Consider the following 5235-nt stretch of genomic DNA (forward strand, 5'->3'; position numbering starts at 1 on the left):
GAGTATGCAGCCCCCATGTTTAATGAGCTCAATCCAGACATTGTGAGGCCTGAAATACAAGCACCGCAGTTTGAGCTCAAGCCAGTGATGTTTCAAATGCTCCAAACCGTGGGGCAATTCAGTGGGATGCCAACTGAAGATCTTCACCTCCATCTCCGTTCATTTTTGGAGGTGAGCGATTCTTTCAAGATCCAAGGAGTGAGTGAAGAGGTGTTAAGGTTGAAGCTATTCCCATTCTCACTACGGGACCGAGCTAGATCATGGCTCAACACTTTGCCGCCTAATTTTGTGACCAATTGGAATGACCTTGCTGAGAAGTTTCTGAGGAAATACTTTCCTCCTACTAGAAATGCAAAATTCAGAAGTGAGATCATGTCTTTTCAGCAACTTGAAGATGAGTCCACAAGTGATGCGTGGGAGAGGTTTAAGGAACTTTTGCGAAAGTGTCCACATCATGGCATTCCACATTGTATTCAGATGGAGACTTTTTATAATGGCTTGAATGCAGCTTCTCGAATGGTGTTAGATGCATCGGCCAATGGTGCTATTTTGTCGAAGTCTTACAATGAAGCATTTGAGATTTTGGAGACCATTGCAAGTAACAACTACCAATGGTCCAACACAAGAGCTCCAACAAGTAGAAAAGTGGCGGGAGTCCTTGAGGTAGATGCAATAACGGCTTTGACAGCTCAAATGGCTTCCATGACGAATGTTTTGAAGAATTTGAGTATTGGGAACACTAAAAATATTCAACCAGCTGCTGCCATTCAAAGTGATGATGTCTCATGTGTGTTTTGTGGAGAAGGGCATGCGTTTGAGAAGTGTCCATCTAATCCGGAGTCCGTTTGTTACATGGGAAATCAGAATTTTAATAGAAACAATGGGGCATTCTCAAACTCTTACAATCAATCTTGGAAGAATCATCCTAATTTGTCTTGGGGAGGTCAAGGAGCAAGCTCAAGCACCGCACCAGCCCAAGGAAGACAAGCATATCCACCGGGTTTTTCACAACAACCCCGACATTCAAAACATGCTCAAAATTCCTAACCAAACTCTTTGGAGAGTCTAATGCGGGATTATATGGCCAAAAATGATGCGGTGATACAAAGTCAAGCTGCCTCTCTTCGAAACTTAGAGTTGCAACTTGGACATTTGGCCAATGAATTAAAAGCTAGGCCGCAAGGTTCTTTGCCTAGTGACACGGAGAATCCAAGGAGGGATGGGAAGGAGCAATGCAATACCATTCAGCTAAGGAGTGGCAAGAATCTGAAAAATTTTGAGGAGGAAATAAAGGGTACTGGGGAGCCCACTTCAATCCAAATCGACAAAAAATTGAGTAACAAAACTCCCCAGGAATTTGCTGATACCAGTCCAGTTGATACAGCAAAGGGTCAGCAACCTAACAGTCAGCAATCCGCACCAGTATGTTCTAGTCCTAAACCACCCCTTCCATTTCCTCAAAGATTTCGGAAACAGCAGCAAGATGGGCAATTCAGGAAGTTTTTGGATGTGTTGAAACAACTCCATTTCAATATTCCCTTGGTAGAAGCGCTAGAGCAAATGCCAAATTATGTCAAGTTCTTAAAAGATATTTTGACAAAGAAAAGGAGGCTTGGCGAGTTTGAAACGGTCGCTTTGACCGAGAGTTGTAGCGCCATGTTGAAAAATAAAATTCCACCTAAATTGAAAGATCCAGGCAGCTTTACAATTCCAATTTCTATTGGGGGACGGGATGTTGGAAGAGCTCTTTGTGATTTGGGAGCTAGTATTAATCTCATGCCCATGTCTATTTTCAAGAAGTTGGGAATTGGAGAAGCAAGGCCAACCACCGTCACTTTGCAATTAGCAGATCGTTCCATGGCTCATCCGGATGGAAAAATTGAAGATGTTTTGGTACAAGTAGATAAGTTCATCTTCCCGACGGACTTTATTATTCTTGACTATGAGGAAGATAGGGAAGTTCAAATCATTTTAGGGAGGCCATTTCTTGCCACGGGAAGGACGTTGATAGATGTTGAAAAAGGAGAGCTCACCATGAAAGCTCAAGATGAGCAAGCCACATTCAAGGTTTTCCATCCCATACGTGCCACGGATGCAATAGGAGAATGCTTAGCAATTGGAGATATGGATCCTAACATGGTTGAGGAGTCCAAATTCAAAGTTAGTAAGAAGGTGAGAAAGAAGATTCTCCTTAAAGAAATTGCTAAGGATCATGAGGCACAAGAAAGCAAAGACAAAGCATCATTTGACTCTAAAAAACCCCCCAAAAAGAAGAGAAAGAAAAAGAAGCTTGGTAGAAAATTTTGGTCTCAAATGTTTGAAGTTGGGCAACAAGTAATTTTTTCCAACTCTTTAGCGAAGGCTACTCATTGACGACTAGATTCAAGGTGTGATGGATCTTTCTTGGTGGTAAGAGTATATCCCGATGGGGTGGTGGAACTTCGTGATGCACTTTCAAGAAGAGAATTCTTAGTGAATGGCCAAGGAGTGAAGTTTGGAGGTGGAGAGGTCAACCGAGAAAAGACCTCTATCTCTTTGAAGGATGTTTGAGACTTGTAATTTGGGGGTGCCAAAAGAAAAAGAAAAAAAGAAAGATTGAATTGAAAAAAAAAATGAAAAAAAAAAAGAATGAAAAGAAAAAAAAAATTCTCAATGAAGGCACCCCAAGAGAAAAAAAAGGAAAGAAAAAAAAATAGAGAAAAAGAAAAAAAAAATATATTATATAATTAGTAAATAAATGTCATGGTGAAATTGAGAAATTGTTTCCATTTTCTGTGCAGGAAATCAAGTGAAGAAGGTTGTGGAAGTGAAGAAATTTCAAATTGGGCAAAGAAATTAAGTTTGGAGTGGAAAAGTTGTGCCCAGTTGCTATAGCAATGGTTCAGCAATTCTATTTGGCAGTAACAGTGTTCTGATATCAGGGTTTAGAAAAGGAGTATTGGTCTAAAAAAAAAATTGGAACAGGGCATGTGATTGGAAGTTTGTTGAATGAAGCAATCATTGGGTACAAAGTTTGTGTTCAGTCCTATCATTTGGGTTGTTGTACTTAAGTTGATTATCATGTACCCAAAAATGTCAACCTCATATAAACAAGGACAATAAATACAAATTGAGTTAATATGTTATGGGGCTTCAATTTGTAGTCAACTGGGCCCCATTATGTTGTTGACTTCAGCCCATTTCCTCAATGATTAGCCCATTAGCTTTCAACCCTACACTACTATCATCATCATCATCTTCACTTCCCTCTTCCCAGCCGACTGCCACTCACAAAGCCAATATGAACCCAGAAATCACCCCTACACGAACCACTGCCCAGTCGACCCTCACTCAATCCAATCGCACCCTTCGCCAGGTCAACCCGAAGCCTTCTTCACCCAACTCGCACCTCACCATTCACCCACCAAGTTCGAACCCACCTGAACCCGTAGCCACCACGTCGCCCCCAGCACGACTCGAATCACCATCTCAGCCCAAGCTCCACGAACCAACCCCAGCAACTCTCCATTCACTAACCCAGCAATCCTCTCGTCGATTGAACCTCCGAGAACCCAAAATGAAAACTCAGCCGTCTACCACCATAGCCTCCTTCTAGCCCGAACCAGCCACTCCTTCACTTTCGTTCAACCAAATCGCGCACCACCAGCTTCGTCCAACAGCAGCCGCACCCTTGAAGTCACCAACCCTTGCACAACCCGTGCACCATAATAGAAATTGCACAACAGAAATCCAACCTCAACACCCATAACCACCATCTCCGAAGCACATCCAGCCCACTCTTCAAGCTCAAATGAAGCTAGCTGACTACATTCATCACTCCACACTCCCTGGTTTGTCAAGATTGAGCTTTTAATTTTTCATTTTGTATTTGGACAATTCCTTGGCTGTCGCATAGTGATTGGTTACGTGTGGATGTTTGTTTTGGATAAAATTGAATTTGTATTTGTTGAAGTAGTTCAATTGGTGGTGTAGTGCTTTGATTTGGAATTGATATTTTGGAATGGTGTAGTTCATAATTGGTGGTGGGGCTTGCAATTTTTGACAGTAGAATTTGGTGTGACTTTAAACCAGGGGCTGTTTGTTGTGATTATTTGGGTGAATTGGAGTTTGTTGAGGTGTTGGAAGTGTTGAAATCTTGGATATATGGGAATGTGAATAATATATATAGGGGGATTGTACCATGGCTAATTGAGGTGTGAACTGTTGTGTGAGTGAGTTGCTGTGAAAGTAAGTTGATGTGGTTGGTCAGATTGGGGGATTTTGAGCAAGATCAGATTAATGCTAGAGTAGTGTATTGTTGGAATTAAGGGTGTGGTGCTAGACAGTTTTTAAAAAAAGAGAAAAGAAGAGGGGAATTTCTTTGTGGCTATGTAGTCTTCAACCAAAGAAAATGTCTAACATTCAAGAGGGTGATGCCACGATTTGATCCTAAGTTCCCAGACTTCCCTCAGCATGTCCTAGACCCGTGGGGTGGACCATCAGCTTCAAATAAAGAGGAGCCCCACGAGGACTCCGAGTAGAGGGAGTTTTCTAATACCTAAGCTATTTTGTATTTTTCTGTTTTGTGTTGTTTTTTAGTTTGCATTGTGCTAGTTGTGTGTTGTCTTTTGTGCTTGGAACTTTTATTTTATGTTGTTTATGTGGTTGTTATCTTGACATTGAGAGTTTTATGAGTTTTTCTGTGGCCTAGTGTTCTGCTCGATGATGATATTTTCCGCTCTTTCCATTACTGTTGCTGCCTAATTTTATTTGTTGCCTTGTCATGCTGAATTGTTGGATATTATGGATGTTTCTCTTTAGTCTCTCCTCCCTAGTTTATACTTGTATTTTTCCACCATGCTTTGCATTTCTCATACGATTATTTCACATGTAATTTTAGCATCTAGAATTGGTTAGTGCATCTCCTTGAAGCGAAATCCTAGTTAGACTTGTCCCTTAGAAATGATTTAGGCCATCCTTGGAGGCTTGAGCCTTTCTAACCTTCCCTATAAAATGAATTTTTTTCCCTAGTCACCCAAGTTTGAGCCGTTTAGCCTATTCTTGTTATGCAACCCGATCATACATATCACGTCAATCCTAATTTGCATTTCCACATATGTCCTAACTTAATTGCTTACTTCTCAAGAGCCAAGTTTCACATTAAGTTTGGGGTGAGTGCGGTGAGTGTAATTTGTGGCGAGCTAATTCAAGATTATACTTTTAACCACATTGGGGACAATGTTGGGTTGTAAGTTT

General features: G+C 41.2%; 1 non-coding gene across 1 annotated transcript; it reads right to left on the reverse strand.

Moving 5' to 3' along the window:
* Window positions 1-354: 354 nt before the first annotated feature.
* LOC115711863 (small nucleolar RNA R71) lies at window positions 355-461 on the reverse strand. The gene has a single exon (XR_004010729.1). It is a non-coding gene; the product is annotated as a small nucleolar RNA R71 (small nucleolar RNA).
* Between the last annotated feature and the right edge of the window lie 4774 nt (window positions 462-5235).

Source organism: Cannabis sativa, chromosome 3 (assembly GCF_029168945.1).
Source record: "Cannabis sativa cultivar Pink pepper isolate KNU-18-1 chromosome 3, ASM2916894v1, whole genome shotgun sequence".
Lineage (NCBI taxonomy): Eukaryota > Viridiplantae > Streptophyta > Magnoliopsida > Rosales > Cannabaceae > Cannabis > Cannabis sativa.